Source organism: Mya arenaria, chromosome 3 (assembly GCF_026914265.1).
Source record: "Mya arenaria isolate MELC-2E11 chromosome 3, ASM2691426v1".
Lineage (NCBI taxonomy): Eukaryota > Metazoa > Mollusca > Bivalvia > Myida > Myidae > Mya > Mya arenaria.
The window spans coordinates 53399366-53422057 of record NC_069124.1 but is presented as its reverse complement, the minus strand read 5'-3'; the positions used below and the strand labels follow the sequence as shown (position 1 = coordinate 53422057).

Below are 22692 nucleotides of genomic sequence, written 5' to 3'. Positions count from 1 at the left end.
TGAAATTTCAACGTCAAGTACGTCTTGTGAAAACGTTCACGCTCATATATTTTTCTTTCTCTTGTTGAACGTTATTGTTTCTAAATTCGTCTATAACGTCATTTTTCGCGGGAAAAACGGCGTCGTATTTCGCTGAAAAAAGTGCGCCTTTCTTTAATTCTTGAAAAAACTGCTCGTCTAATTTTTGATTTTTTTAAATACATGTATTCAATGTTTTATTACAATTCGCCTGATATCAAGAAAAGGGTACCTCACCGACTTCGTTTTTGCGCAGTATCAAATAATCTAACCCCTATACCTGTTTCTTTTTCAACACGTAGTGTATTTAAACGTTTAGCATGACGTTAATCGAATTGTTTTTGTTTATTAAATGGAAAGATTAGAAATTTTAGAGTGTCTGATCAGTTTTATGTTAGGGATATTTGTTATTGTTGTTGCGCAAAATATCTAATTCCACACAAGACGGGCGCTGAATAACCAGCTTTATCCTGTCACCTGCATACAAATCGGTCCAATAACAAGGTGCCGTGTAAACTTTAGTTTATTAGGATAGTAGACCACGTGATGTTTATCTACAGTCAGGTGGTCATGTGACCGCGAAAACGAACTTCTTTTATATATTCTGCAATGTCAGAAGAAAAGCAGAACTGCCGTTTCAGTATCTTATCAATGGACCACTAACAGCCGACCTCAGCAATCACTCGCCCATAAAGTCCCATCATTATGCAAAATAATGACACTCGCAAAACAATCGACCTGAAATCTTCATGGGATGTGAAAATCTTACCCCACCCGCAAATGCTGGAAACTGTGAAACAGCATTCAACGATACTCGTCGATAGTTTATTCCATTTCTGTGGTGAATGACAAAATCTCACTTACAACAGAAATGAATGATATCTTTGCCGGTGCAGTTATGATCATTCAACACTATCAACATCATTTAAATCCATTTAATATGTTGCGATTGTTTGTAAACACTCGTGATCTTGAATTTTGACCTGTGTACTGTACTCTGACTTGCGGAATAATTGTTACATCATCAAATAATGTTCAGAGACTGATCCATGCTTATGCACGTTTAAAAGTATTTTTATGTTTTGAATTGATATTGACGTATTAAAATGCAATGACTTTGAATATAAACGTACTAAAAAAGTTGAACAGTTTTAGGAACTATTTTGGGGGCGATTTAAACATGGATACCGAGTGTGATGACGTCAACAGGGAAAAACAGTTATCCCCCTTACTTTTAAAGATTCTTATTAATTTTAAGGTTTTATAGTGTTTAATTAAACAAAGTAACAGGATAAATAGAATACTAGGTTAGTGCCGTGGATGGAGAAAGTTTATCTGGCTCGGCTGCGGATTTTATCGGATTCGCCTTCGGCTCACCCGATAAATTCCTCCGCCTTGCCAGATAAACTTCCTCCATCCACGGCACTAACCTAGTATTCTCTATTTATACATCAATGACTTAAATCTGGCGGCTATTTTAATGAGAGGCTTTCTTAATTATTAAGCAATCTCATTTGCGGAATTGTAATATTTTGATAATACACATCAATAATCGTTCCAGTCACTATGCTATGAGCTGTGACTATGCTGATTAGTGTTTTTTTATATATACATCTACAGTAATAACACAACAATAAACGGTTCTACTACTTTATTAGTTACCAATTTCTTTAATAAGTGTCAGTAGAAATCTGCAGTTATAAGGCTCTAAACTAAGCAAAAGCATAGTAAATCAAGTGTGTGACACTCATTTTATACACAAAATATAACGAACAAACCAAAAAATGATAATCGACAGAAATCTGCATTGTAATAAGCACAAACGGATCCCGGCAGTAGAGGGGGTGCAGCCCCTCCCCCTCCCCTTAAAATCATCCAAGTTTTCTTCTGTATGTCACTATCGGAGAAAATGTAATAGTATACAGATCTATAAAAATAAAATAAAATACGCGACTACAGAGTTTAGTGTTTTGAATCTAAGTTTGATGTAGTCAAACGGTTATCGTTGAATAAAAACATATACAATTAATAAATTCCACTAATATTGGTAACCATATTATTGACTAAGTTCGGTAGTGAATATAACTCTTGAACACGCAACGGTTTGGGGAGGGGTGTGGGGGATGGTCAGTTTTTGACGTTAAAAAATGATCGGTCATTCTTTGAACAGAAAGAAAATGACTCATGTGGTCAATATATAACGGAGTCAATCGGCGTTAATTTAAAACACACAGAATTTTTAAAGTGAAACTCTTATTCAAATCAATATTCCACATGTATAACAAACATTTATTTTGACTGATAAACCCTTACTTCTTCCTAAATAATAAACTCATACAAAATATTATTAACTGATTACAAGATTGTAACTGTTTATTTAATAGTAAAGCGCAAAAATGATTCATTTTTTGGTGAATGCTAAAGGATTTACTATGGTCTCATATTTCTTTCAAATTAAACTCGGTATTCTTCATAAGAACCATTGTTTTCGATATGTATTTATTCTTAAAGCCATATTAAAACAATAGTATTAGTTGTGGTAAATCGTATTTGTGTTTAATACTTGTGTTTGCACTGATTGTAAATGATCACATTGAATTGTTTCTATTATCTCATCTTATTAAGGGTTGTTATAGTTCACACAAATGCACTCACATGAACGCAGGTATACGCCCACATACTCGTACATGCAGGCACGCCCATACACACGACCACGCACACACACACGCTATTAAATACACGGTTACAATCTTGTTATCAGAAATTAGTCACGATTTTCCATAAATGCATTATTTAGAAAGAAGTAAGAGGTGTAAAACTCAAAATCTATGTTTGTTATACATGTGTATGCATTAATTTCGATTAAGAGTATCACTTTCACCTAGTGATCACTGTTCTCTGGAAAAATAACTGAAGCGTGAAAAGGGAAATCAAAGCGTTAGTTCAAAATAAATTATTGCTAGATTTTCATCCAGTCCTTTTTTAAATGGGGACGAGGAGTGACATTTTATTTGTACATTTTTATTAAATGACTGTTTCACCGTTAAATATGCGTTGAATATTGAACCATACTTTCTAGACTGACCACGAACACGATCGTAGCAGTTCTCCTTTATCACAAGTGAATGTTTTACATTGTCACCGAAGGTATATCAGTGGGTGTATACCACGTGATAAATTTCGTCATAAATGCTACGTCGGAAGGCAATATTTTGCTTCGAATGAAGACTTTAAACAAAGGTAACTTTATTATTTTTTCACCATTTTCAAAATGGTATTTGAAATGAAACATAGTGCAGTCCACGCCGCTTATGGAGCCCTGCCTTCGGTCGTTTACCAGAGTTTGATTGAGAGTTTAGTTTCTTAAAACACTTCGACAAACCTTTTCACAATACGGCTGTCTGACGGAGCACTGTCAAAACACCATTTTGGAAACAGGTTTATCGAAGTGATTGATGATAAAACTTATCACCATATGAAACTTCGGTTATTAAAGGAATGCGGGGCTCTTAAAGCGGCATACACTGCCCTTTGTGTCATTTAAAATGGTGAAGTAAAAGAAAACTTATCTTTGATTTAAGTCTTTATTTTAAGCAAAATGTTGCCTTCCGACGTAGCATATATGACATAATTTATCACGTGGTATACACACACTGTATATGAATAGACGACGTTCCAGGACAGTACCGGACCGATACGCGAATACAGTCCCTAGTGCAACTTTTTTTATTTAAGTCAATAAAGTTTAAGAAGCGGTACAAATAAGAGAATGAAAATCTAGCAATAAAATTATAATCGCCTAAGAATAAAATATTCAAAAATCAAGGCATGTAACATGCATGTGAATTGTACAAAAACTGCTTAACATTTAAAAAGAATCCAAACAAACTACTGTTTAACCATATGCTTGTGTGGATCATGAAACGAAGTGAATTTATTGTCAAGAGTTAAGTAAAAATAAAATATTAGAAAATATTGGCTTCAACACGGCGCATTACTCAACACGGCCTCTTAAAACATGTCTTTGCAGTTGTCTTTCAACTAAGTTTATGTTTCTGAAATTCAATGGAAACTACATACTAAAATACTTATTTGAATAACTAGACGTGTAAATATATGTTGGGAAAAGGACTCTGTCTAAGAAGACGAGACAACCACGCCCAGGAAATAAATACAGTTAACAGGCACAGGGGAATCTAAGATTTACAACTTTAAAATAAATCTGAATATTTAAATCAAACATACTTAACGATGCAATTTAAACCACCAGATGTGATTTAAGGGCAATCATGATGTCTGCTTTGTTTATGAATAACTTCACAAGTGTCTTAAACAACCAGGTTCTGTCGTGTAAAAAAGACAATGTAAGAACAGGAAAGTAAATCATGATCCATTTGTGTTCTTATGCTGCGTTTACACTAATTGTTTGCTAAAGATGACGGTTTGTTTATATTGTGTTCTAATTTTTTGTTTACACTGAACAATTGTGTTCTAATGATGACTTTGCTTATATTGAATTCTAAGTTTGAATTTACACTGAATTGTGTTCTAATGATGACTTCGTTTATATTGTGTTCTAATGATGACTTTGTTTATATTGTGTTCTAATGTTTTGTTTATACTGAATTGTGTTGACTTTGTTTATATTGTAATAAATTACTGCATTGACATTTTGACTCTGCAAAAGTGCATCTTTAATTGCTGTTTCATTCTCATAAACACTATGTATACATGTTAATACACAAATAATATAATACAATGCAAATCTATGCAAGTAACCATTCATAGTTTATCTTGTGAAATAACGTGTATTCGAAGTATTTACCGATTTTAGGAATTCCTAAAGTTGTCATGGAACTGTCATTTCCGCCATTTTGAGACCTGGGAACTTGAAGTGCGGCATGATACATCGGTTCATTTTCAGAACATGAATGTGTTTATAACTTTTAATGTAATTTTAAACTCTCTTACAATGTTATTTGTTAATAGCAAATCATAATTCAACAGATGCATCACATGATGCATTACTCTGAACTGGTATGTATTTGAACTATTTTGTAACATCCGCGCGTTCCTAACTCGGAAGTCCAAGGTTATGAAAATTATTTTGATTGTGACTTTTGCAAATGAACCAAGGTCACAAAGCATTAAATTGATATTTCCATGACAACAGTTACTGCCCTTTGTTAATATTTGTATGTTGAACTCGATATTTATGCATAATATTGTTGTTGTTTGCTCGACCGAAGTACTGCCTTCTAGGGTTAGGAATTCCAAGCACCGATGCCATTGGCTGGTAATTTCCTAAAGACTTTTTAATTGGTCAGAATTCCTAATTCCTAAAATCCAAACCGACTGTCGAGTACATAAGGCGGCGCAATCTGGCAGTGGATATCTCATATTTTTGATCACTCAACAATTAACATTCTAACACGACAAGATCTTAGAAATCCTAAAATGGCAACGCCATATGTAATTCCAAAACTGGTAGGCACTATGTAAACACAAACTAAATATACTCTACAGTTACAGTGCTATTTAAAAGCTAATATTATTTATTTACTGAGAAGATAAAACGCTGATTATAATTACGCAGACATGATAATAATGATTGTTTTGCTTCCAAAGAGACACTGCGTTGCGCCGCTACGAACCAGCTAATTTATATGCATGTGTTTCATGTATATTTAAATAAGTGAGCCATAAATTAGACGTCTTCGGAAATGAAAGTCTTTGTTGAAATTGTTCCAACGGTCAATTAGAATAGAAGCCATCCTGACGAAGGCGAAATGTGTTACAATATTGTGTTCTAATGTTGTGTTTACACTGAATTGTGTTCTAATGATGATTTATTGTGTTCTAATTTTGTGTTTACACTTATTGTATTCTTATGTTGTGTTTAATATATTTTATGTTATAATGCTTTTTAACACATATGTGATACACTGCCATGTTTACCTTCTAATTCTAATGTTGTGTTTACACTGATTGTGTTTTAATGTTGTCTTTAACAGTAATTGTGTTTTCATGTTGTGTTTTACACGATTTTGATCTAATGATGTGTTTACCTTAAAATGTGCTATAATGCAGTGTTTACACTAATTGTGCTTAAACACTATGTTTACATTAATTGTGTTTTAATGCTATGTGTGACCGCATGATGTGTTTTCATTGGTGGTTTCATAATACTGTGTTCACAATAGACATGTTCTAATGCTGTATCTACACTATGTGTGACCGCATGATGTGTTTTCATTGGTTGTATCATAATACTGTGTTCACAATAGTCATGTTCTAATGTTGTATCTACACTATGTGTGACCGCATGATGTGTTTTCATTGGTAGTATCATAATACTGTGTTCACAATAGACATGTTCTAATGTTGTATCTACACTATGTGTGACCGCATGATGTGTTTTCATTGGTGGTTTCATAATACTGTGTTCACAAAAGACATGTTCTAATGTTGTATCTACACTATGTGTGACAGCATGATGTGTTTTCATTGGTTGTATCATAATACTGTGTTCACAAAAGACATGTTCTAATGTTGTATCTACACTATGTGTGACCGCATGATGTGTTTTCATTGGTTGTATCATAATACTGTGTTCACAATAGACATGTTCTAATGTTGTATCTACACTATGTGTGACCGCATGATGTGTTTTCATTGGTTGTATCATAATACTGTGTTCACAGTAGACATGTTTTAATGTTGTATCTACACTATGTGTGACCGCATGATGTGTTTTCATTGGTTGTATCATAATACTGTGTTCACAATAGACATGTTCTAATGTTGTATCTACACTATGTGTGACCGCATGATGTGTTTTCATTGGTTGTATCATAATACTGTGTTCACAATAGACATGTTCTAATGTTGTATCTACACTATGTGTGACCGCATGATGTGTTTTCATTGGTTGTATCATAATACTGTGTTCACAATAGACATGTTCTAATGTTGTATCTACACTATGTGTGACCGCATGATGTGTTTTCATTGGTTGTATCATAATACCGTGTTCACAATAGACATGTTCTAATGTTGTATCTACACTATGTGTGACCGCATGATGTGTTTTCATTGGTTGTATCATAATACTGTGTTCACAATAGTCATGTTCTAATGTTGTATCTACACTATGTGTGACCGCTTGATGTGTTTTCATTGGTGGTTTCATAATACTGTGTTCACAATAGACATGTTCTTATGCTGTATCTACACTCTGTGTGACCGCATGATGTGTTTTCATCGGTGGTTTCATAATACTGTGTTCACAGTAGACATGTTCTAATGCTGTATCTACACTATGTGTGACCGCATGATGTGTTTTCATCGGTTGTATCATAATACTGTGTTCACAATAGACATGTTCTAATGTTGTATCTACACTATGTGTGACCGCATGATGTGTTTTCATCGGTTGTATCATAATATTGTGTTCACAATAGACATGTTTTTATGTTGTATCTACACTATGTGTGACCGCATGATGTGTTTTCATTGGTTATATCATAATACTGTGTTCACAATAGACATGTTCTTATGTTGTATCTACACTATGTGTGACCGCATGATGTGTTTTCATTGGTTGTATCATAATACTGTGTTCACAATAGGCATGTTCTAATGTTGTATCGACACTATGTGTGACCGCATGATGTGTTTTCATTGGTTGTATCATAATACTGTGTTCACAATAGACATGTTCAAATGCTGTATCTACACTATGTGTGACCGCATGATGTGTTTTCATTGATGGTTTCATAATACTGTGTTCACAATAGACATGTTCTAATGTTGTATCTACACTATGTGTGACCGCATGTTGTGTTTTCATTGGTGGTTTCATCATACGTGTTCACAATAGACATGTTTTTATGCTGTATCTACACTCATTGTGTTATGTTCTTCTCTATATGCCAATTCTTCACCAACCTGCATGATGTGTTTTCATTGGTGGTTTCATAATACTGTGTTCACAATAGACATGTTTTATGCTGTATCTACACTATGTGTGACCGCATGATGTGTTTTCATTGGTTGTATCATAATACTGTGTTCACAATAGACATGTTTTTATGCTGTATCTACACTCATTGTGTTATATTCTTCTCTATATGCCAATTCTTCACCAACCTGCATCAAAGGGACTTCTTCGCGGAAAATGTGCAAACTTTGTTGAAACTGGGTTACCTACTTTTAAGCTGCACTCTCACAGATTGAACGTTTTGACAACTTATTTATTTTTTGTCTTGGAACGAGCAAATTTTTGCGAAAATCCATGGAAATGTTTCATGCATTTTTCCTAAACCGCTGGTAACGGTTTAAGCCATAAAATATTAATTTCTAGAACGGTAATATGAAAATCTACGGTCTGACTTTTTGTCAGCTATCTTAAATCATTGGTTTGCAGAAATTTATGCAAAAATATGCTCTTTCCAAGACAAAAAATAAAAAAGTTGTCAAGATGGTATATCTGTTAGAGTGTAGCTTTAAACAAACAACGGACAGCAAATGTCAGAAACTCATTAAACAGACTTCTGCAAGACTAAAACAATTCAATTTGTACTTCCTTTGCTAACGCTTAATGGCAAAAACTAGCAATTTTCTGTCATGAATTTAAACGATATTCATCAATGAGCCCCTATTTCATTTTTCAACGTTTTATCATTCTCCCCGCCTGACAAGGTCTTCAGAGCGGGTCACGGGCGGCGGCGAGCGCCGCCCGCTTAGCACTAGAACCAAGGCGCTTGCGCGCCGGTCCCCGCCTCACTGAATAAGTAAAGAAACGATAAAAGTGGTAACGTTTCACAATAAAATTTTCGAAGTCTTACCCTATAATACAGAAGGAGTTACTTTAAACCTATTTATTTTAAGTGGAAGTTGACAAAAAAAAAACTGGAGAACATGATGAATCTATGGAAATAAGATATAAACGGCAGGTGCATTGTTTACACAACAAACTCATGCACCACGAAATGTTAAGTCAGTCTGTTTAAAAGATCTTTCCGTGTCCCTGTTTTTGCCTTATTTTCGGCAAATTGTTAAAGGTTTAACTAAAATAGAATCACGCCAGACTTTGTCGAGTGTGTTTCAATGAGTGCATGATTGTGCAAGGCTTGCATTATTCGATCGTAAATACATGTGAAGGAAGGAAGCGCGAAGCATGTACACGATTGTTTGCGTAGGATAGTGGGTTTACGTCAAATTAACTTAACATTGAATATGGGTATTTAAGGGCTTTTCACAGTGCACTACTCGTTTTAAGGACCAAAACATAAGATGTTTAAAACTCTTTTGTGTCATTTTAAAGCTGCACTCTCACAGATTGAACGTTTTGACAACTTTTTTTTATTTTTTGTCTTGGAACGAGCCAATTTTTGTGAAAATTCATGGAAATCAGTTGTATAACACTACTGACAAAAAATTAGATCGCATATTTTTATATTTGAGTTCAAAAATTGATGTTTCGTGCATTTTCTTAAACCGTTACCAACGGTTTAAGCCATAAAACATTAATTGAAATATGAAAATCTACGATCTGATTTTTTGTTAGCAATCTTATATCATTGGTTTGCAGATATTTACGCAAAAATATGCCCTTTCCAAGACAAAAAAAAATAAAAAAATAAAAAGTTGTAAAAATGGTAAATATGTGAGAGTGCAGCTTTAAGGTTCAGTATTGAGCAATTAGGAGTTTAGCAAATTTTACGAAGGAAGATTTTATCAAATTTCTTATCAAAAAGCAGTGTGTTTCTTTCTAAGTAACGTCGTATAAAGAAATTGTTAAACCCTTTTCGCTCATATAATTCTGATTTAATTCATAAACACTTAAACAGAGTCTGTAGTTTAACACGGCTCGAGAGCTTTCATTTTATTACTCATAAACAACTAACTTAAAGGGTTAATATACATCTTAAATAACCATTAAACATGTTTTTCTTAACCAGAGTCCAGGAAACGGACTCGAGAGTGATCTTATAAGCTATCAGCTTTCGTCTCAATCGAGCTAAAATAAATTAGTATAAACCAACCAGAGTTTTATTCAATTCATCAGATTGTTCAAAAAACATAATGTGACATTTTGCGTGAATATTACGTATCTGCAACGTTCGACACTCAAAAGTCTTGCTACGAACAAATTCAACCATACAGTAATCGGTGATTTAACTATTTTTGTACCATAGTTGGGCATATAAAAATCATTCGTTAAAGTAGAAGTTTGATAAAGTATCAGTTACAAGTGAGTTTTACATTGAATATTGACAATGAAATAAATTTGTATAGCAGCGCCGACCAGCGGTCACGAATAAATAGTATAATACAGTTATAACAAGTGAGAAGTTCGGTTGAGTATCAGATCTGTTAACAACCGTGTGCGGAAGATAACGGCTCGGCCATTTCTGTGAAAGAAGCCACGCTGGAAACGAGTATTTATTTGTTCACAAGGATTTTTGGATTTATCAATAGGTAGGAGGGTTTATGTGTTTATTATTCTCTTAATATGTATATACAGTTAATTAGTCCTTTTTTATATTTAGACTTTGCCGTAACATTATTCTATCCAAATGTGGGTTTCTCGTTTTATAATTGAAATAAATCGTATAAATTTTCCAGTAACCTTGACAACCATGTTTCGCGTGTGCGAGTACAAACTGATCAATAATATGATCAATACGAGAGGCGGAGACGTTTTGCTTTCAAATTGCAGTAAATAAGATATCAAAATTCGAACAGTTAATGAGTGAACAGTTATTGAGATTAAACTGTCAAGAGCAAAGTATTCTCGTTATGAATTTATTAATAATTTACTATCAAACCGGTTTTGTTATTTCTTATCATTAAATCATAATGTATGTCCAAATATTCATACATATTTAATGAATGATTTCTCCATATACAACATCAACGTCACTGATGATGATTGCCAGACAAGCTATTACATGTATCACTGGCGTAAAACAAGTTGGACACGGTTGGGGTGGGGTCTATTGATCACATTTGGTCTTCAGTCACTGTCTCACTACCTTTCATGCTTCCACTCATGTTTTGCCAATCTTCTTGCGGTACGATTACTCATCAATATCTTTGATATTCAACACGCTGTGGGTAACTAGACATACACACATGTATGGTACATGTATAGGAGACCGATTCTTTAAAACTACACTCTCACAGTTTGACAGTTATGACTTATTTTTTTATTATGTCTTGGAATGAGCCAACTTTTTTGCAAATGTCTGGAAAACATTGATATAAGACTGCTTACAAAAGATCGGATCGGAGTTTTTCATGTTTCTGTTCCAAAATTTTTATTTTATGGCTAAAAGCGTTACAAACGCTGTAAGAAAATGTGTTTTTTACGCAGTTTTCCAGACAGTTGAGATCCGTTCTATTGTGAGTCATCTAATATGACTGGTTTACAGGCATGAATGCAAAATCAAATGATTCTGAGACATAAAATAAAGCCAATGTTTAAACTGCCAATCTGTGATAGCGCAGCTTTAAGATAATCTTGGAGTCTTATTGCAACCAAATGCAGTCGAGCGTTTTGCTGTTAGGATTTATACTACCTTCATTTGCATCATCATGTATATTTACATATACTACGGAAGGGTTCTAATAGTGTTCTGATAGTATCTGAATGTTTTTGTATGCATACGCAAAGTAGTCAAGTAGCTTGATACGAGGTCAGTGGCGTTAGTTATTGTGTAGTCAATCAATCATTTGAGTTGTTACGCCACTCGTCAAACTTGTCTCTAAATGCTTTCATTTTTGCTGAAAATAATGTATTCATGTGAATGTCGATCCATTTGCAGTGTTTGCTTAAATCATAGAATAAACAAATGTAACACAAAGTTTTATAGACGCTAGATAATTTTATCCCAAACAAACAACGGCATTCAAACGGCAAAATTGCCGATATATTTAAACTGGCTGTATTTGTGATGTGATGCGTATCGACACTTGAAGAGGATATGTTTATAATACATTTATGTATTTAGACGATGTACTATTGTATGAGTCTATTTGACTGGATCTTTGAATGTCTGCATATCTGCCTGCCTGTTTGTTTGTCGGTCGGTTGATTGGTCGGTCGGTCAGTCGGTTGGTTTGTCAGTCCGTCGGTCTGTCGGTCCGATGATGCCAAGTGAAATTAATTAAGGAATGAATTGCGGGGTTGATGTCATTATCGGGGTATGAACGCAATTGGGCTGGTCTAAGTGTGTGGAGTCCGAAGGACTCCACGCGTACTTTGACCAGCCCAATTGCGTTCATATCCCCGATAATGACATCAATCCCGCAATTCATTCCTTATATTTATGCCAATAGTTCATTATTTTATTCAAAAAACAATAAAAAAAATACTTAATTTCATTTCGGATTACCTTTCAGTAATCCTTTCTTACCCATTCTGTAAATAGGACGACCCAACTGTTACCGGAAACATTTTTTTCAAATGACGTCACAATAACGCGGGATCAAGATCAACCACTTGAAATCACCTTTAAACGTAAAATTGAAACACTTTTGGCAACAAAACGTTTAAAAATATAATAACTTAGCACTTTCTAAAATGTTGATTTATATTTTACGGGACCTGCTGACACAATACAAACAATAACAAGATCAATAGTTTTCATGTATATTGTTATGCGATGAATTGCGATCCGAACATATCCGAAGATGAACGCAATTGCCGAAAGGCAGTTCATTTAAGGAATGGAAGTTGAGGTGTAATTAAAATGTTGTACTCAATACTACCAACATAAAAAAGTCAACAAGGGTGTACGTTGAACAAATATATTCGAAGGGAGCGACAACGACGAATAGCGCAATGTCACATGATTCATTCATGAGTAAAGTAGTATAATATAGGTACAAGGTGCTTTTATAGTCGAATTGAAAGGAAGCGATTAAGTGTTTTTAACATAAAAGTATGTTCTTTTTTAAAAAAAATATTTAACATAACGTTTTCAGATCATACTATATTATTAAGTTATTTGATCATATGATAAAAGAGATACTTAACTTACGAAAGCGACATAAGTTAGGAACTGACTTAAGATATTTTGTAAGTACGGCCTTAGTCATTTCCCATCTACCAAGGCTTTTATTTCACATTTATTTGTTTCATTTACGTGAGAAAGGTTAAAACCCTATATTTTATTTTATTTTTATATTTAAAGGATTTTCGATACTCGCTCAGGTTAAGGAACGACAATCATCAGTTTCTTCACCAATCATATCAGATAAAATGCCTTAACATATAACCTGAACTTACATTTGGTCTAAACACATTGCAAAAAAATTAGTATCAGTTAGACGTTAGGAAATGATACGTGGATTTCCTTGTTAGCGCTACGTCATAGTCAGTGCAAGTTATCACTGTTTCGCAGATAGCATTGGCACGCTATCACACTTGGAATTGGAATAACGTATGTGCGAGTATAAGTTTCCTGCATAGGGTCTGTGTATGGCATCACTTATATGAGAAAATAAGTTTCCTGCCAAGTGTCCTTGTATGTCATCACTCATATGCGAGTATTAGTTTCCTGAATATAGTGTCTTTGTATGTCATCACTCATATGCGAGTATTAGTTTCCTGCATATAGTGTCCTTGTATGTCATCACTCATATGCGAGTATTAGTTTCCTGAATATAGTGTCTTTGTATGTCATCACTCATATGCGAGTATTAGTTTCCTGTATATAGTGTCTTTGTATGTCATCAATCATATGCGAGTATTAGTTTCCTGTATATAGTGTCTTTGTATGTCATCAATCATATGCGAGTATTAGTTTCCTGCAAAGTGTCTTTGTATATCATCACTCATATGCGAGTATTAGTTTCCTGCAAAGTGTCTTTGTATGTCATCAATCATATGCGAGTATTAGTTTCCTGCATATAGTGTCTTTGTATGTCATCAATCATATGCGAGTATTAGTTTCCTGCATAGTGTCTTTGTATGTCATCAGTCATATGCGAGTATTAGTTTCCTGCATAGCGCCATTGTATGTCATCACTCATATGCGAGTATTAGTTTCCTGCCAGGTGTCTTTGTATGTCATCACTCATATGCGAGTATTAGTTTCCTGCATATAGTGTCTTTGTATGTCATCACTCATATGCGAGTATTAGCTTCCTGCATATAGTGTCTTTGTATGTCATCAATCATATGCGAGTATTAGTTTCCTGCCAGGTGTCTTTGTATATCATCAATCATATGCGAGTATTAGTTTCCTGCAAAGTGTCTTTGTATATCATCACTCATGTGCGAGTATTAGTTTCGTGCATAGTGTCTTTATATGTCATCACTCATTTGCGAGTATTAGTTTCCTGCCAAGTGTCTTTGTATGTCATCACTCATATGCGAGTATTAGTTTTCTGCATAGTGTCTTTGTATGTCATCAATCATATGCGAGTATTAGTTTCCTGCCAAGTGTCTTTGTATGTCATCACTCATATGAGAGAATTAGTTTCCTTCCAAGTGTCTTTGTATGTCATCACTCATATGCGAGTATTAATTTCCTGTAAAGTGTCGTTGTATGTCATCACTCATATGCGAGTATTTGTTTCCTGCCAAGTGTCTTTGTATGTCATCACTCATATGCGAGTATTAATTTCCTGTAAAGTGTCGTTGTATGTCATCACTCATATGCGAGTATTAGTTTCCTGCCAAGTGTCTTTGTATATCATCACTCATATGCGAGTATTAGTTTCCTGCCAAGTGTCTTTGTATGTCATCAATCATATGCGAGTATTAGTTTCCTGCCAGGTGTCTTTGTATATCATCAATCATATGCGAGTATTAGTTTCCTGCCAAGTGTTTTTGTATGTCATCAATCATATGCGAGTATTAGTTTCCTGCATAGTGTCTTTGTATATCATCACTCATATGCGAGTATTAGTTTCCTGCATAGTGTCTTTGTATGTCATCACTCATATGCGAGTATTAGTTTCCTGCCAAGTGTCTTTGTATATCATCACTCATATGCGAGTATTAGTTTCCTGCCAAGTGTCTTTGTATATCATCACTCATATGCGAGTATTAGTTTCCTGCTAAGTGTCTTTGTATGTCATCAATCATATGCGAGTATTAGTTTCCTGCCAAGTGTCTTTGTATATCATCACTCATATGCGAGTATTAGTTTCCTGCCAAGTGTCTTTGTATATCATCAATCATATGCGAGTATTAGTTTCCTGCCAAGTGTCTATGTATATCATCACTCATATGCGAGTATTAGTTTCCTGCCAAGTGTCTTTGTATATCATCAATCATATGCGAGTATTAGTTTCCTGCCAAGTGTCTTTGTATATCATCAATCATATGCGAGTATTAGTTTCCTGCATAGTGTCTTTGTATATCATCACTCATGTGCGAGTATTAGTTTCCTGCCAAGTGTCTTTGTATATCATCACTCATATGCGAGTATTAGTTTCCTGCCAGGTGTCTTTGTATATCATCAATCATATGCGAGTATTAGTTTCCTGCCAGGTGTCTTTGTATATCATCAATCATATGCGAGTATTAGTTTCCTGCCAGGTGTCTTTGTATATCATCAATCATATGCGAGTATTAGTTTCCTGCCAGGTGTCTTTGTATATCATCAATCATATGCGAGTATTAGTTTCCTGCCAAGTGTCTTTGTATATCATCAATCATATGCGAGTATTAGTTTCCTGCCAGGTGTCTTTGTATGTCATCAATCATATGCGAGTATTAGTTTCCTGCCAGGTGTCTTTGTATGTCATCACTCATATGCGAGTATTAGTTTCCTGCCAAGTGTCTTTGTATATCATCAATCATATGCGAGTATTAGTTTCCTGCCAAGTGTCTTTGTATATCATCACTCATATGCGAGTATTAGTTTCCTGCCAAGTGTCTTTGTATATCATCAATCATATGCGAGTATTAGTTTCCTGCCAAGTGTCTTTGTATATCATCAATCATATGCGAGTATTAGTTTCCTGCCAAGTGTCATTGTATGTCATCACTCATATGCGAGTATTAGTTTCCTGCCAGGTGTCTTTGTATGTCATCACTCATATGCGAGTATTAGTTTCCTGCCAAGTGTCTTTGTATATCATCAATCATATGCGAGTATTAGTTTCCTGCAAAGTGTCTATGTATATCATCAATCATATGCGAGTATTAGTTTCCTGCCAAGTGTCTTTGTATATCATCAATCATATGCGAGTATTAGTTTCCTGCCAGGTGTCTTTGTATATCATCAATCATATGCGAGTATTAGTTTCCTGCCAGGTGTCTTTGTATATCATCACTCATATGCGAGTATTAGTTTCCTGCCAGGTGTCTTTGTATATCATCAATCATATGCGAGTATTAGTTTCCTGCCAAGTATGTCATCACTCATATGCGAGTATTAGTTTCCTGCCAAGTGTCTTTGTATATCATCAATCATATGCGAGTATTAGTTTCCTGCCAAGTGTCTTTGTATATCATCACTCATATGCGAGTATTAGTTTCCTGCCAGGTGTCTTTGTATATCATCAATCATATGCGAGTATTAGTTTCCTGCCAAGTATGTCATCACTCATATGCGAGTATTAGTTTCCTGCATAGCGTCTTTGTATGTCATCACTCATATGAGAGAATTAGTTTCCTTTAAAGTGTCTTTGTATGTCAACACTTTTGTGCGAGTCTAAGTTTACTGCAAATTTTCTTTGTATGTCATTACTTATATAAGGGTCTGAGTTTTCTGCCAAGTGCCTTTGTATTTCATCACTTATATATGCATGTATTAGTTTTCTGCTATGTAAATTACGTCATACATGTGAACTTCGTCGTGCTCCTCTCGGATTACAATGTATATCATGTTGGCATTGACGTGCATTTTATTAATACTTATGCACGTGTACATGGCTCGTGTTTCGTTTTCAACAAAAAATGTTGACAACGAATTTGTAAGTAATTGATTCATGATTTCATCTGCTCACATTTACATATTCAAGATTTATTATAACAACTTTTAGTTTTGTATTTTGTTGAAATAAGTTTCTTTGTCCTAAAAATTTTGATGTTTAGATTACTGGTTTAGGATTACAGATGTTAGGTTTATATTTTTATAAATGAGGCTTTTATCTATCTAATCTAGCAAAGGGTCTTGTTTCAACATCCTTTAGTTGTATTTATGATATGTTAATTTACAGTTTGGTTATTTTCCATTGCGAAATTTAAAGCGACGTTGGAAACAGTTAATAAATAGCGTAAAGTTTAGTTAAACTGAGCACGAAACGCTGGAGGTGTTCTATCAGGGAGGTTGGCGATATGTCATCCTGACTTGGTGGTAGTCACAATTTTAGTCCAATCTTGATAACACTTGGCCAGTGGCATATTTGGTTAACAGCTAGGTCAATGAATGAAACAACTTTGTATGCATTCTAAATTGAGCTTGAAGAAAGTTGAGTCGAAATGTTTGTGTCATTAAAACGTTAGACTAGGGTCTAGGGTAACATCCTTTTCAAAAATAGGTAGGGTAGGCTTCTCTTTTTTAAATATTATTGTCTTCATTGGAGAATAGTGTTAAAGTTATACTCGGTATAAAACATAAAGGTTTTAAGCTACATATTAAAATACACAATTATTATTTTTTTACAAACTGACTATAAAAAGTAATAAAAACGGAAGAGTCGGCGCCTATTTCGTAGGTAGGGACGGGTTGCCAGAACGAAATATATTTTTTTTTGGCCTTAGGTCTATATTTAGTCAGCTGATCTGAAATCTTTAAGAAGTCATGTATGGCAGTACATTTTTTTATTTTAATTTCCTCAACTGTTTGCTTATTTTCAATAGGCCTACTGGTTAAAGTTCAGCTCAATCAATATGTAGCGAAGTAATGAAACTTATAAGATAGTTTCATTTTGCGATTAAAATCGTCTATTTACAGTTGGATTTAGGGATGTTCCCGAGTACCTTTAAGAAGCGTTAGGTTTACGACTAAGATATCTTATTGAAACTTATTTTATTATTATAAAAAAATAAGATAAAGAAGGACTGAGCTAGCGAACTGAGGCATTAAAGCTGAACTCTCACAGATTGACAGTTATGACATTTATTTTTAGTTTTTGTCTCAGAGTCAGCTGATTTTGGTATCATTGCATTCAATTCATTCATATAAGATAACTCACAATAGAACATATCTTAATCGTTTGGGAAACTGCTGAAAACCTCATTTTTTCTTAAAGCTGCACTTTCACAGATTTACCGTTTTTACAACTTTTTTACTTTTTTCTCTTGGAAAGAGCTAATTTTTGCATACATATCTGCAAACCAATGATATAAGATTGCTGACAAAAACAGATCGTAGACTTTCATATTTCTGTTCGAAAATTAATGTTTTATGGCTTAAACCGTTACTAACGGTTTAAGAAAAATGCTTAAAACATCAATTTTTGAACTTAAATATAAAAATCTGGGATCTAATTTTTTGTCAGCAGTCGTATATAACTGGTCTCCATGGATTTTCGCAAAAATTGGCTCGTTCCAAGACACAAAATAAAAAAGTTGTCAAAACGTTCAATCTGTGAGAGTGCAGTTTTATAGCGTTCCATAAAACATCAACGCTTCATTGTAAACATGAAAAACTGGGATATGATCATTAGTCTACTGGTTTCCAGATATATAAGAAAAAATGGCTCATTAAGACAAAAATAATAATTAAAAAGAGTTGTCAAAACGGCCAATCTGTGAGAGTGCAGCTTTAAGATTTTGAAAATTTGTCTCCACTGCTTTGATTTTTAAATGTTTTCAGCAGGCGGAGAACCAAATTATGAAGATTATAATATATCATATCAACAAATCCAGGGTTTTGCAATAATATTGTTTTAAATATTTCTTCTACAAAACATATTTTCTGATTCGCCTGTTTCGTAAAGAAACAGTTTTATTGTCTATCTCTCTATCTGTGTGTCGGTCTGCCCCAATAATTACAGGCCTCAAATATCTGCATAGAAACCGGATATAAACTGTATTTGTTATAAAAGAAAACGTGTCGTTAACACTCATATCAACTGACATCTAAGTTACAGAACTCTGTCACTGAGGGGAGTTTACAGCGGTTTATGTCTGAACAAGATCTGCCGGACCGATCAGCTGAATAGACTGAAGCTCTCTGCACTTTACAACTCTTTGTGGAAGTTAACATCGCGCTTAGTTCCGGCTTTGTATTCGGTGGATTAATATTTTAAGCTTTAACAAAGCTCTGAGTTGTATACGACTAGTGTTAAGTTAGGTTTGTGATAGCCTTATCAAGTTGGAGATAACATTAAAACAAGTATGTAAACTCTCATTTTTTTAAGACTTAACAAACAAGAAACATAATTATTTTATAAAATAAAAAAGCAAATTATTATAATTGTTTGTTTAATGTAAATAAGCAAGGTGTATTGGTTTACAAAAACAATAGCAATCAATTTTTTAAACTAGTTTTTTTTTCTAAAAAGTAAATAATGAGATGCTTCAAATATCTGAGGTACCATCTTTTATTATTTATTACAGTTCATGTTGCAGTAGTTACGTTAACAAAGGGGCGCTTGATTGGTCAAATCAAGTTGCGACACTTACAAAATTCAGCCAGCTACCTTAACAGTTGTGTGTTACATTAGATAAGAGGTCTAATTAGAAAATACGTGTTATTTACATAGTCAGTATTTGAATAACAGCTCCTGGATGTATTTGAACAATTGTCTAAGACATTGTGGGTATATGTATCAGTGCGTGATAAATCACGTCATATATGCTACGTCGGAAGGCAACATTTTGCATAAAATGAAGACTTAAATCAAAGATAACTTTTCCTTTACTACACCATTTTAAATGAAACAAAGGGCAGTCTATGCCACTTAAAGGACCCCGCCTTCGTTTAATTACCGAAATTGGATTAGGTGATTGGTTTCCTCAAACACTTCAACAAACCTGTTACCATAATAATGTTTTGACCGTGCTCCGTCAGACGGCCGTACTGTGAAAAGCTTTTTCGAAGTGTTTGAAGAAACTAAACGCTCAATCACACTCTGGTAAAAAAAAGGTGGAGCTCCGTAAGAGGCGTAGACTGCGCTATGTTTCATCTAAAATGATGAAGAAATAGTGAAGTTATTTTTGTTTTAAGTCTTCATTCGAAGCAAAATATTGCCTTCCGACGTAGCATTTATGACGCAATTTATCACAAGGTATACACACACCGATGACGTATGATGATCAGTAAACATAAACTGTTTCAAAAGTCACAAGAATTTAAATGTGTTAAATGCATGCATGCATTTTCAGAAGCGGATTTGGGGATAGCTGATATTGCTTTTTTCTGGTCCTTTAATATTATTTAACCTTAGTAAAGGTATTTTATCTATAAGTCTACGTTTAACGTCATTGCAAATAATGTTGACACCAGTAATGGAAACCGGAAATTTCCGTAATGTCAATGTCTAAATGAATTTATTTTTGTTCCCATTCTTTTATTGAAGTTAGATAAATCTTTTATTTTCCTCCATGTATGGATAGTATGACGTATATACAGCAAGGTTTAATCGGTACAATAAATAACAATGGAAACATATATACATGTACATAAATGGCATGGTGGTTTTCAGGCTGAGGAAAACAGACACCGAGTGAGGATATTATGTAAAAAATGTAATTCGGTTATTGCTCATGGTGCTTGGTTTCAATGATTTGTTTATAATTGCAGGGTTTTGCAAGTCCTGTAGTTTATAATATAGCTGCAATGTGTTTGTTAACGTTGTTAAAATATATTCATTATATGTCTGTTGTTAATAAGGATTTTGTCGGTTTAAATAAAAAGAAATCGCTGTTTCAAACACTGTTTAAACATTTAAGCCCGCTCTCATTGAGAAGTCAAACGGGTTTGGACCAAAATGGAGTTGCATACAAAGCAAAAAAATTAGTTTTATAGTGTTACATCGCCTCATGAACACCGTAACTAAATAATTGCCTCGTGGCTAAGCGTGGGATACAACTTTTAGTTCTCAGTGCAAATTCGGTGAGCTATAATGTGGTAGAACATTATTAAAGCATTATAAATATCCTCCATTTATTCGCATGCATTATCTTTGTTTCTAAAATAAAACCATATATTTGGAACCCGACTCCAAATTACTGAATCCATACCGAAATACCCCCGTCAGAAGGTTAGGCTGTATTGATTGTGTTCTGGCACGGACACAACTCAAATAAAGGGTTGCTGGCGGTGTTTTGTTTATTTATAGGTTTTTGATATTCTTATGTTAGTTTAAGGTTAACGAGTTGTGACTGAATTAATCGGCTTTTTGAGGGATTGTTAGTTCATGATTACCAATTTGATACGCTTACCACAGTCTTAAAACATGAATGAAACACAAAGATTTTGGAGCACCTATCCAATTACGACGTACTCTTGTTACCATATCTATGGACGCTATTCGTTGCCATATCAATGTCAGATTGCGTATTGACTTTGTTCTTATTCCAATCATCTGCATGCAATGTTATGCAGTATTTTGGCAACGACGAGTGCTGTTCATGTTGTTACTGCTGTGACTAATTCTTAAGCCTAACGCTAAGTGAGTCGTGGCCGCACGTTTAAACTTGGTATAATCCTTGTTCTGGAGTATTAAAACTTTTGTGTAAGGTCACTTTTTAAATTAAACCATTATAATGTACATGTTAAACGTCCATTATTTGCAACTGAGCTTAGGTGAGGCGCACAAAGTACGCCCCCATCCCCATTTAGCCGGGGCTGACCCTATTTATTTTCTTCTCTCGATTGTGTGGCGTGAGATGTCATTCATCGTTGTTGCACGCCACATTTTAAGAGATTAAATACTCTCTTTGGTTTTATATAATCTCTTTAATCTACTCGGGGGTGCGTTGGGGTCAAGCAATAATGTAATCAATCTGCGCTTGAAGACCATACAAACTCTACCCCCCCCCTCCCCCGCCTCAAAGTCCACACACACACACACACCCTCCAATTAACAGAACAGACCATTTTCAATGAGCAATGACTTCAGCTTTGTGGTCAACGGCGTATTTGATAGCAAAAAATCATTTATCTAATTGTATATCCGGTTTATATTATTAATGAAGGCCGTCTGGAACGCTTTACGGCATCTGACAAGTCATGTTGTCGTTATGTCCCGTTAAGGAAACCGTTTTGCCAAGGCTTTATACAATACGTATTCTAAAATTGTTAAATTAGACAACCCAGAACAGTTTCCTATGACAAAAGTGACTATTTTAATGACGTTTTTCAACCTTTTTTGTTTCATTAGGCATAGCTATCATTAACAGACCAAAAAAAAAAGGAATTGAACCAAGAAAAACACAAAGCTGCTGATTCCCGGTACAGTTTTTATAAGGGCGATAAGCTTTGTACTTTGGTACTTGTGAACATTATGATCATTGGGTATCAGTCCCGAAGTATTTTGATGATATATGGATTACACACACTAGATTTCGACCCAAAGTGCTTATCAATTTATCGCACTGAAAACTCAATGAATCCGGAAAATTCCAGTTCTTCTGTTTTGTCGATAGAAATGTACAGGAACCTGCTAATATATTGACCCTCCTTGTAAAAGAGTGGGGAAACTTCTGGTATTGGAATTCTTGTTTGTGGTTCCAAAGGGATGGTCTTATAC

General features: G+C 34.5%; 1 protein-coding gene across 2 annotated transcripts in view; it reads left to right on the top strand.

The window, feature by feature from the left end:
- The first annotated feature begins 10348 nt into the window (after nucleotides 1-10348).
- LOC128228072 (sodium- and chloride-dependent taurine transporter-like) overlaps nucleotides 10349-22692 on the top strand; it is a 42495-nt gene continuing 30151 nt past the window's right edge. Inside the window, exon 1 of one of the 2 annotated variants that reach the window (XM_052939158.1) lies at nucleotides 10349-10503. The gene's annotated coding sequence lies outside the window, so the exon portion shown is untranslated. Of the gene's footprint in view, nucleotides 10504-19081; nucleotides 19332-22692 lie in introns of those variants that run through there. The other variant, XM_052939159.1, reaches the window with a different exon arrangement.